The sequence below is a fragment of the Lonchura striata genome, chromosome 10, assembly GCF_050655825.1.
Source record: "Lonchura striata isolate lonStrDom1 chromosome 10, ASM5065582v1, whole genome shotgun sequence".
Taxonomy (NCBI): domain Eukaryota; kingdom Metazoa; phylum Chordata; class Aves; order Passeriformes; family Estrildidae; genus Lonchura; species Lonchura striata.
In genome coordinates this window covers 23,664,208-23,676,346 of record NC_140712.1, presented here as the reverse complement: position 1 = coordinate 23,676,346, position 12,139 = coordinate 23,664,208, and the positions used below count along the sequence as shown (strand labels likewise).

The 12,139-nt window shown below is 51.3% G+C and overlaps 1 long non-coding RNA gene across 1 annotated transcript; it reads left to right on the top strand.

Annotated features, from left to right (window-relative positions):
• Positions 1–6,484: 6,484 nt before the first annotated feature.
• Positions 6,485–10,060, top strand: LOC146766556 (uncharacterized). The gene is made up of 2 exons (XR_014957719.1): positions 6,485–8,432; positions 8,824–10,060. It is a non-coding gene; the product is annotated as an uncharacterized LOC146766556 (long non-coding RNA).
• Positions 10,061–12,139: the final 2,079 nt, after the last annotated feature.

Genomic DNA, 12,139 nt, shown 5'->3' with positions numbered 1-12,139 from the left:
CTGAAATGATCTTCACTCAAATTTTATTTCCCAATTTCTGTTTTTTTAGTTGCACTGGGCCCTTTTGCTTTTCCCTTTCTTTCTCCTAAACAAATGAATGAATGAAACTCTCACACCACACACGGCACACTTTGTTTGCACAACGTACAACTTCCTAATTTCTCTAAAAAGCAGGAGTGAAACTTTGCAGCTGGAGCAGAGTGGGGTTGAGCAAGCATTTGCTGCCCAAATGATGGAGAGGAAAGCAGGCTAAAAGGGAATGGCACATACAGCAAATTTACCTGGTGTCTGAGCCACACTGATGCACTAAAATGAGCAATCTGAATCTTGAGCAGACTTGGTGTTAAACATATGCTGAAGGACTTGGTTGGAATTACTGATCTTAGAGGTCTTTTCCAAACTTTAACCATTCTATGATTTTGCTGAGTGCCCTGGATGGCACAGGGAAGCAGCACTTTGCGTTATTCCTGCCCAGACTGGCATTTGGTGGGTGGCTGGGAGCTCGGTGCCTGCTGGTGATGCTGCTGTCCCTACAGCACCAGTGATCTCCCTGTCCCTTTGAACTGGGACCGTGTGCTGGGAGCAGATCTGGGGCTGCTCTCTGCCAAGCCATGGGGAGCTGGTGTTTCTGAATGGCTTCACTGACCAGAAGCAGTGAGCATCAAAATCCAACAACTTGCCCAAAAGCTTCCCTCCTAAACCCAAATCTGCAGCCCTCTTAAAAGCTGGGGTGTAACTCTTGGGCAATTTTAACCCCTCAAAACCAAGCTGTGGTGGAAAATACCTGGGCACTGTCTGCAGCACAGCCTCAGCAAGGCACTCTTATTCTGGCTGCTCCTTCCAGGCTTGAGGAGGTGCAGATCTTCAGGTGCAATCCCACTTGGAAAGCGTGGTGTGCTTCGAAGCCTCCAGCCGGGGCCAGGAGCCGGCATCAGAGCATCCCCGGCGGTGCCAGCAAAGCCTCTCTCACCTGGCTGCCCCACACACTTAGAGGGAATATTGCTGTTGTGTCACTCAAATACTGGGGCTCCACTGAGGAATATTTTCCGTCTGCAAGGGAAAAAAGCCTCTGTGAGTTCCAGCCAGCCTGCTCAGACAGAGTGGAGTGATGATCCAAGGCTTTCCACATGCGCACTCTTCCCTCTCGTAGTGCCCTGCAAGGGACAGGAATTATCCCAGGCTTTGCCACGTGTGTGCCAGGGAAGTGAGGAGAGCACGGGCAGGGCATGAAAGGGATGGGAAACAACACCTCTGTTGTATTCACAGCATTTTTTTAAAAATCTGCCCCTCTCTCCTGCATTCCCAGCATCACACAGGCTTGGGCTATATGGCTTACTGGAACTGGCTTGCCCAAAAGTTTTTCATTAACATTTTACCATGAAGAAATCCACACATCAGCCACACAGGCATGTGGTTTCAATCCCTTAAAACACTGATTCATTACGTGTTTAGCAAACATTTTCTCCTGCATCTGCAAACCATAGCTACTTCCAGACTTTCACTGGCCCGTGGTTGCTGCTGCTATAATGCCTTGGCTTCCCTGAAACCAAAAATGTGAAGTTTCTTTCCAAAGGGCAGTTGCCCCTCTCCATGAGTCTGTCCTTCTGCCTCTCAGCTGGGAGTGCAGCCACCCCCAGCAGCTCGGACAGGGATTTGACCCTCAGAAAATGGGAGAGCCACAACTATCTTTGGGATATCATTTAGGGCTGCAGTGGGCGAGAGGCTCTAAGAGCTCTGCAAAGGGCTTCAGTCCATCTGAAATCCTTTAAAAACAGAGGTAAATAAAAAGGAGGCAGTGGCCAGGCTCAGGCACGCAGTGCTACCTGTCCGGGGTAACTGAGCCCCGAGCAGGGCAGCCTCTCACCCTTGGCACCCGCGCTGGGTCTGTGCTTTGTCCTTGGCAGCGGAGGTGAGTCACCGGCAGCGCCGAGAGCCCAGCCCCGCTCTGCCCGCACCGCGCGGGGCAGCTGCTCACATAACAGGACATGGGCAGAGCCGCCCATGCCCTGCCAAACAGCAGCAGCCTCCTCCTCAGGGCTGCTCTGTGCAGCGCTCAGGTGGCACTGCTGATGGCACAGGGACCAGGTAACCCGCGAGCCGCAGCAGGGAGGGCCCACACCAGCGGAATTCCCACCAGCTCTCTAAAAACCTGGAGTCCTCCTTCCCTGCACAGCACACGCACACCGAACAGATTTTACTCACTCCTCTGAGGAGGCAGAATTACTCACAGGTGGCTCTTTTCAAAAATACATATGGGCCGAGGCTGAGAACATATGGTCTGATGGCATATTAATAACAGAGAGCTGAGGTTCCCTGTTACTCACAGGGCAAAAAGCAGATTGAGGGAAGGACACCTTTCAGGAGGAATTCCTGCTGCCCTGGCTGCGTGAATCACCCCTAACCGGGTCACCCTGCTCCCAAAAGAAAAAAGCAGCCATTTATGGCTGTGAGAGATAAGGGGGTTTTTATCCCTTTTATAGATGCCAGGGATGAAACCACAGACTTTCTCCCCCGTTATTCTGGGATGAAAGCACATTTTTGTGGGATACACACAGCAAAGGCCATGATGTCTGGAGGAGTTTTGCTCACTGTTTTCCTATGGTCACCCCCAATGCTGATGGTTGTGAATGAGGAGGATGCTCCACCACAATTCTCTATGGGGCTTACAGCAGTGCCACCCTGGGCATTCCTTACTCCAGAATATCCTTCCTCCCCTAAGTCTTCCTCCTCTTTCTTCTCCCTTTCTACTTAGAAAGGGAGAAGATGTATTCTAGGGGAAGGTGTGATGACTTTGTAGACATTTTCCTTGACCTGCTGTGCTCTTAATTGCCAATTACAAATGAAGGAGCAAGACAGAACAGCCCACACTGGCACACACAACCACAGCTGTGCCACTCCAGGGCACACTCGCAGCTCTCCAGGTGATCCAGGGTTAAAAACTGCTCCACCGATCCTTCCCTGCTCTTCCCTTCTGACAGAGCAGCCTTGAGCTGTGATTTATGGGACTGTAAGAAAAGCAACCCCTCCCTTGAGGGTCCCAGTGCTGCACAGAGCATTTGCCTCGCTGTGCAGAGCAGGGAGGATTTCCCAGCTCTGTGAGGACCCTGCTCTTATCTCCTCAGTCCTGGAAAAGATCAAACACTGCAGCTGGGAGCAGCGCTGCTTCAGCCAAACAAAGCCTGGAAGGAGAAGGGGCTGCATTCCTCCAGTGGGATAAATACTTGGGAAAGGGCTGGCTTGGGGCTGTCCTGCAGGAGAACCGGGTCCCTCGAGGGATAGGGAAGGTTTTCCCTAAGGATGAGCCCAGCTCATACCAGCAGTTCCCACTTCTGGACCCACAGCTCAGAGGTGCTTCTTGCAGACGTGCTCAGGATCACACTGCTGCCAATAAAACCAGCTCAGGGTTGATGTCTGAAGTGCTCTGACGTGCATTTGTCAAATTTATAAACTGGGTAATTGTGCTAGAGTGGGGAAAGAGAATGGGGACTGGAAAGGATGCAGGAAACAATACAGATTTTATTTTTTCCTGGGTTAAAGGCAATGGCTTGTTCAGGTTGCAGCATAAGACAGGAAGAAAGAGTAAAGGAGCTGCAAATGTTTGCTGTGGATAACCCCAGGGACACCCAGATAACTGAACCAGACAGAAAATTGGCCACAGCTCCAGAAACAGCACCGAAAATGGGGGGTGAGGTGCTCCCCTCGTTGCTGCAACATTGGACCAATATCCCCCACTTCCAATAAATGTGCCTGCACAGCCAATTGGTTTTCCTAAAAATAAAATTATTCCAATTCCAACTGCTTTCCAATTCAAGCCTAAAAGAGAAATACAGAAATCCCTGCCCAGCACCCTCTTCTAAGGGTCTGTATTTCCAGGGATCTGGAGTGCTGCTGGCGGGAGTGGCCTTCAGGAGAGCAAAGCACAGCAACCTCTCTCCTGTTTGATCCATCCTGTGGAAAACTCAGCGTGCCCAGGGTGAAAATCCAGCTGGATAAAATAGATGTCTAATCTCTTACAACACCCAGGAAAACAAAGGTGCACGGAAGATTGACTTTTATCGCGAATTTGCCACAGTTGATTTTTCCAGCTAAGGATGTTCCTTCTCTGCTGGGCCTTGAATTTATCTGCAGGAAAGGACTGGGGAGAGGGAAGGCAAAGGAGTGAAGGTGTGAAATCAATGTACATAAACTCAATTGCCCTGAGCCTTGATGCTGAGGCTATAGTTGGCTGCACTTCATGCAAAATGAGCTGAGACCCCTCTATTTGACTCCAGGTGAGCCTGCAGACAGACATTTCACCTTCCACCTCTGCTAATTCATCTCAGCTTTGTGTTAATGGGACAACAAATCCAGGTTTTTGTCCCCACAGTAGCTGGAATCATGGCAGGGCCTGCCATGCTCTGCTGCCAGCCTGCGAGTTTAATCCCTGTCCCAGAAGCTCAGGCAGGAGATTTAACTTTGATATCAAATTTCCTTCCAGCTCAAAAGATACCACAATATATCCACATGTGTGCTCAGAGCTGGAATAGATAAGGGAACTCCCATGAGTTTTAAAAGACAGGTGTAGCCATTAATGCTCTAGCTTCTTATTAAATAATTTCATTTGTAATAGTGGCCCAGGTTTAAATAACTTATGTTTGGTACAAGGAACTGTGAACAGGAAGAGAGGAGCCAACAGAGAACTTTCCAGGGAACATTTAGAGCCTCTTCCAGTGCTTAAAGGGGCTCCAGGAGAGCTGGAGAGGGATTTGGGATAAGGGATGGAGGGGATCCCTTGCCCCAAAGGGATCCTTTCCCCAGCACACAGGGAATGAGCTCCCACTGGGAAAGGAGAGATTTAGATGCATATCGAGAAGGATTTCCTGGCTGGGAGAGTGAGGAGAGACTGGGCTGGAATCCCAGAGCAGCTGTGGCTGCCCCTGGATCCCTGGCAGTGCCCAGGGCCGGGCTGGCGGAACGTGTCCTGGCTGTGGCAGGGGGTGGCACTGGATGGGCTTTAGGGATGGGCTTTAGAGATGGGCTTTAGCTCCCTCCGACGGAACCTTCGATGGTTCGACTGCTCCAAACGCAGCCCGTGCAGCGGAGAGGGCAAAGCCGAAAGCCCTGGGATGCTGTGAAGGGAAAACTGAAAACCTCAGGGTCCTGTGGAGAGGGCAAAGCCAAAAGCCTCAGGACCCTGTGGAGAGGCAAAGCCAAAAGCCTCAGGACCTTGTGGAGAGGGCAAAGCTGAAAGCCCCGGGATGCTGTGGAGAGGGCAAAGCCAAAAGCCTCAGGGTCCTGTGGAGAAGGCAAAGCCAAAAGCCTCAGGGTCCTGTGGAAAGGCAAAGCCAAAAGCCTCAGGACCCTGTGGAGAGGTAAAGCCAAAAGCCTCAGGGTCCTGTGGAGAGGGCAAAGCCAAAAGCCTCAGGACCCTGTGGAGAGGTAAAGCCAAAAACCTCAGGACCCTGTGGAGAGGGCAAAGCCAAAAGCCTCAGGACCCTGTGGAGAAGGCAAAGCCAAAAGCCTCAGGACCCTGTGGAGAGGGCAAAGCCAAAAGCCTCAGGGTCCTGTGGAGAGGTAAAGCCAAAAGCCTCAGGGTCCTGTGGAAAGGCAAAGCCAAAAGCCTCAGGACCCTGTGGAGAAGGCAAAGACGAAAGCCTCAGGGTCCTGTGGAGAGGGCAAAGCCAAAAGCCTCAGGACCCTGTGGAGAGGTAAAGCCAAAAGCCTCAGGGTCCTGTGGAGAAGGCAAAGCCGAAATCCCGGGACCTGCGGGAGCCCGGCCCGGCCCTGGCCGAGAGGGCAAAGCCGAAATCCCGGGACCTGCGGGAGCCCGGCCCGGCCCTGGCCGAGAAGGCAAAGCCGAAATCCCGGGACCTGCGGGAGCCCGGCCCGGCCCTGGCCGAGAAGGCAAAGCCGAAATCCCGGGACCTGCGGGAGCCCGGCCCGGCCCTGGCCGCTCCCTCAGGCCCGCCCGCCCGCGCCGTTCCCGGGCTCCGCGCGCCCTCCGGTGGCCGCGCGCCCGCAGCGCAGCCGGGCTCGGCTCGGCCCCGCTCCCGGCCCTGCCCGCGCTGCTTTTTCCTCTTTTTCCTGCTTTTCCTGCTTTCCCCCCTAACACAAAAGGGCAGCTCGGCTGCTCCCCGCTTTCCCAGGCGCTCCCAGCCCTCCCGGCTGCTCGGCAAGGCGGAGGAAGGAGAGTGGCTGCTCGCGTTGGCGCTGCACAAACCCAGCAATGTATCCCCATGAGGGAGGGCAGCCCAGGGACCCTCTCATCGAACCGAGCAAAGGGGATGAAAGAAATTAAATGAACAGCAAAAACCAGCGATGGCAGCACCTTCCACTGCTGACCCCCGAGCTGCAGCTGGGCCTGAGCTAATCTGGGAGAAAATAAAGAGTCCTGAAGCACCCTTGCCCAGGCTTGGGATGAGCTCTAAGGCACCTTCAAATCAAACCATTGTGTGATTCCATAATTCTCTAGAGCACCAGGGAGCTGGGGGTGATCAGAGACATCAATGTCTCCTGGTCTCCCTCCAGCCCCGCTGTTCCCTGCACTGGGTCAGACAGAACAAATGGCCCCTCAGAAGGTGAATTCCACAGGCAGGACAAGCTGTCCCTCAGAAGGTGAATTCCACAGGCAGGACAAGCTGCCCCTCAGAAGGTGAATTCCACAGGCAGGACAAGCTGCCCCTCAGAAGGTGAATTCCACAGGCAGGACAAGCTGCCCCTCAGAAGGTGAATTCCACAGGCAGGACAAGCTGCCCCTCAGAAGGTGAATTCCACAGGCAGGACAAGCTGCCCCTCAGAAGGTGAATTCCACAGCTGCCCTTCCCTGCTCATTTGTCACAAACAAGCTGCACTGGATATGCCAGGTGTTCCCAGTGCCTTATGCAATGCCAACAGCATCCCTGTGCCCCCATGGAAAATCCCTCCCTTGATGTGCCCTTGCTTTGTGTTTGCTCAGTCATGGGCAGGCTCAGAGCTGCCCTGGAGCTGATGAATCCATGGATGGTCTTTCTGTCCCACTGCTGCTCCCAGCAGAGCCTTGCAGGAGTTCATATCCACCCCTAAGTGCTGCATTCCCAGCACTATCAACAGCTTCATAGATTATCCTGAGTTGGAAGGGACTCACAAGAATCATTGAGACAAACTCCTGGCTCTGCACAGGAACACCCCAAAAATCCCACCATGTCATAATAATCCATAATGGTCTTAATAATAATAATAGTCCACAACAGGACTGTGGACCCTGCCAGGTCCTGAGAGCCCCAACCCTCCCTCCTGGCACCCTGCAAGGGTTGATGCCCAGGGAAGGTGGGAGGTGCCTGCAGCAAAACAAGGGATGTTCCAGGATAGTTTTATCTGATCAATGCTATTAGGCTGATAGATTGTTTGGAAAAGCTTTTTATCTCAGCCCTCACATCTGTTCTGCATTTGGAGGCAGCCTGAGAGGCTGGGGGTGCAGAGCAGGTGCTGCAAGTGTCTGGTGAACATTAGGGAACGTTCACTCAGAGGCTCCAGAGCTGCCAAAAAGTGCACGGATTGGACAGATGTTACTTCATTACTGTCAACTCGTCATCCTGGATGTTTTAAGGGAACAGTTGTTTGTTGAGGAAACACAGCTGTTACCAAGAAATTTGTTTTTCCTTACCTTTTCTTGGCTGCAGGGCAGCAAAAAGCACAAGCTACCTGGGCATCAGCAGAGCCCCTTTCTGGGCAGCTCCCTGTGGCCAAGGAAGGGGCACAGGACTGGAAGGACCTGGCCTTGTCACTGCCACCTCGTTGCCCCAGGGCTGATCCTTGTTTAAACTCTCTTGGATGTGTTTTTCTTACCTGGTCTTCAGAATTCCCAGTGCTGGCACTGATGTTCCTGTTGTGGGGAGCTTTGGAATGGAGGTGGCTTTGACCTTCCTCCCATCCAGCTTCAGGGTAGATCTTCCAGAAATTATCCCCAAAGTATGATTTGTTTCAAGGAGCTGCGTGGGAGGGGAGTTGGAGCACAGTTTGCCCCATGGAAAATGGGAATTCCCACCTGGAGGGCACAAGCAGGAGGATGGGATCTGGTTTATCTGATCACTTACCTTCCAAGAAAGGGGTTCTTAAGCTTCCCTCTGGTGTTCAAGCTCTGGAATGTCAAACTTGTGCCTTCCAGGGGCAGGAGGATTCCTGTCTCATCCCACAGCAGCAGTGCTGGGAACTCTGGGAACTCTGCAAAAAAATGGGAACAGCTGTGGTGCACAGCTGATCTCCTGATCTCTGATCTCCTCTCACAGCGAGGTTCAGGAGCAACCAGCTCTTCTCCATCCTCTGGGTGCTTCACTGTGCCTGTGCCTCAGTCTCCTCTCTCCTTTGGACAGATTCCAGCCCAGAGGGGTGCCAGGAGGATGAATTATTTATCCTTGCTGTCCTGTGGTGCTCTGGTGGGAGGCAGAGGTTGCTCTAAGCCCTCAGTGGAGGAGAAGGTGGGTGATACGTGAATACACCAACAGCCCCTGGATCCAAGCCGTGCACCACGGCAGTGGAAATCTGCTGGAATACCGGGAGCACTGATTGGCAGAGTCCTGCTTTTGGAGGGATCTAACCCAGAGGCAGGCTCATTTTGCTTTTCCCTGTCAATAAACCCCTGCAGCTGAGCGGGTTGGGGACTGTGCAGCTGATCCGAGCATCCCTCTGAGAGATCTCCAGAGCAGGATTCTGGAGCCACTGAGTTGTATCAGCTCAGGCAGCCTCTGATCAATTCTGAGTTATCATGCTGCCATCAATTAGCACAATAACTGATTGCCCTGCCTCTGCCCAGCTCTATCCATACGTCTTCCCACACACCCTTCTCCCTTATCGATTTTTACCCTCCAGCTTTTCCGCTTTGATCGATTCCAAGAGGAACGTGCAAATGAGGAGTCAAACATCTTTATGACCCGAGAAGTTATCAAAGGAATTCACTGCTCCTAATAACCCCTCTCCCGGTGCTGGGTAAGCATTTAACAGCCGATGTGTGCTGCCAGGGGGAGCGGGCTGCTCATCCAGAGGGATGGAATAGATCCTTCTTTTGTTTCATCCCAGGGATGCAGCTGGGAAAGAAAAGGGCTCCATTACCCACCTCTTTGGTTTTGTTTTCCCCACAGTCTCCAGCTCAGGTGCTGCTCTGGGGGGTTATGTGGCCATAAGTCCCCAAAAAACAAGGTTTTATCACTGGGGTGTGCTGCGAAGCTCCCAGGAAAGGGTGGGATCCTGCTGCTGCCTGAAAACAGCTCCCTGCTATTGGGAGGGGCTGGAAGACGATCCTGAATATCAGCAAATGTGCTTCAAACTCGGCAGGAATCAGCCTCTGGAAGGAGATGCTGAAAGAAGAGAGAAAACACCGGTGAAAATATTGTGGAGTGCTTGCTACTCATAGAAACAGTCATAAAATCCCAGAATCATAAATCCCAGAATCATAAATCATAGAATCACAGGATGGTTTGGGTTGGAAGGGAACTTTCAAGATCATCTGGTCCAACCTCCTGCCATGAAAAGGAACAGCTTCAACCTGAGCATCTACACAGATCAACCACTGAGTGCCTTGGTGGGATTCCAGCTATGCCCAGCTTCTCCTTGCCAAGCAAATCATGGGTTTAAAGGCTGCTGAAACAGATGGTTTTATAGAAATACAGACATTTTGATGGAGGCAGAAAGCTACTGATTAAATTAATTAAATAAATCTCAAAACCAAGACACAAGCTTGCCAAACCTGCCATGGGAGCAGGTCCTGTCCCAACACAAATCACCTTTCAAATGTGAACCTCAGCCAGGTCATGGCCAGGAGAATCCCTCTCCTGGAGCAAGGTCTCCTCCTACATGCAGGGAGAAACAGCCAGGAAAAGAATCCCAGCAGGCTTAGAATGAGAGGTCACAACCCCCTCAAACTGCTCAAGATTTGCAAAACCACCAGGGACTGTTGATTTTTAGGAATCCCCTGTGGTTCCCTATTGAAAATAAACAGGACACTGTGAGCCAGTGTTCCCCTCCAATCCTAAAAACTGGGAATTGCCAGCCTGGTGCTCTCTCCTACCCATGTCCCTGGAATGGCAGGCAAGGTGCTGCAGCACCTGAACACCAGGATTTCCTTGGGTTATTAATGTTAAATAAAAGTTGAAAGATCTTTGCAGTTACAGCTGGAGCCAGAGACTTTGAGGAGGAATCTGCTGAAAATGAGTTTTATATACTGACTGGCTAAATGGATAATTAAGCAAATAACAAAAGTGAAATGCAATTTTGTTCTACCTCCTGGGAACATTATTGTTAGTTTATTCTTTTTATCAAAAGACTTAAGAAAAAAACAAAACAACAAAACAACAATGCAATTGAACAATATTGCTTTTGTAAACAATTTGAAAATCCAATAACTGTAAAACTTATGACATGTTATTAAAATGTCTTATTTCTTTCCCCCTACAAGTGAGAAAGCAATTCCAATCTCAGATGTTATAATTTAATTATACACTTTAGGTTCTAAAGATACCATAATTCTTAGCACTGAATACATTCCATTTAATGTCCTTCTGGCATGTTTGAGAAGCTCAGGCGTTGCTGAGCACATTGGTCCAGTGTCCCAAAATCTCTGCTCACTGGGTGCCTGGCTGTCCCCTGGGAGAGCAGGAGGCCACCACAGCTCCCCAGTGCTCCCCACACCTCGCTGGGGACACACACACAGCCCTGGGTGGAAGGTTTTTGGGGTTTTTCCTAAAACATCCAACAGGCAGGCTGGGAAGCACCAGCAAAACCACGCTGACTTGTGGTGCTGCCAACAAAAGATGGACATGGAAATGTTGGAGCACTTGCAGAGGTGGAACAGAGCACTGGAGCACCTCCTTATGGAGACAGGCTGGGGCTTCTCAGCCTGGAGAAGGGAAGGTTTTGAGGAGGCCCCACAGATCCTTCCAGCATCTAATGGGGCTAGTGGGGAGCTGGAGAGGGAAAATTCATTGGGAACTGGAGTGACAGACAAGGGGCAGTGGGTTAACATTGCAGAGGGTAGGTTTTGCTTAGATTTTGGGAAGAAATCCTTCCCTGTGAAGGTGCTGAGGCCCTGGCATGGGTGCCCAGAGGAGCTGGAGCTGCCCCTGGATCCCTGGAAGTGTTCAAGGCCAGGTTGGATGGGGCTTGGAGCACCCTGGGATAGTGGAAGGTGTCCCTGCCCATGGCAGGGGTGGGATGTGATGATTTTTAAGATCCTTTCCAACCCAAACCATTTCAGGATTCTGTGATTTGGGAACAGGGAGTGGAGGTGGTGATGGGCCCTGGGTGGGGAAACGGTGGCCTGGGGAAGAAGCACAGGAGAGCTCATCCAGGGGCACCCAAATTCCACAAGGCCAGGTCCCTGTCAGGGCTGCCACCATCCTCAACCTGGCTGTTCCCTGTCTGCCATCCCTCATCCCTCTCCCTTCCCACTCCCACACACTTGAGCCAACACAGATCTGAGGGCCTTCAGCAGGACCCACCCCTGCAGCATGAGAATTCCCAACACAAGAACTAATTGGAACAAAATTTAAATGCTAACACATAAATAAAGGCAAGCTACAGTGAACTAGTAATAAGATACCTTTGGATGTTCATTATGCTGGATTTCCAGGCAGTTAAATAGTTTAATGCATTTCCCTTTGGCTTGCATATCAATCTCAGAGCCTGTCTGGAAGCTGTTTCCCATCCTCCCCAGTCCTACATTTCTGGAAAATGCCTCGGTGGCACCAGCAGTGACTCCCACCAGGTAGGGGCTGTGATCCACTGACAGCAGCAGCGTGGGGATAATTGATGGCAAGTGATTGCCAGCATGTGATGATTATCTCGTCGGGTTGTCTGCAAAACTATTAATGGCAATGAAAATAATTCCTTTAATTAATCATTTCCTGTAAATAAATGCATCAGAATTTAAAAAAAATCACCGAGCTGTTGCTAAAAACGAGTTGTTGGCAAAGGCTGCCACATGTTAGTGATGGAGCTGATGGTGTGGAAGAGGCAGCAGAGAGGCCGAAATATAAGTGGATGACAATTGTCCTCCCTCCAAAGTTTGGAAATGTGGGAATGGACTGTTCTTGGGAATGGATTCACTTTAGGGGCTCCAAAATGATTGGGATGATGGGGCCTGGGTGGCTGAGCCATGAAGCAAGAGCTCCTCTGCTGGGGCTGAGCCTTC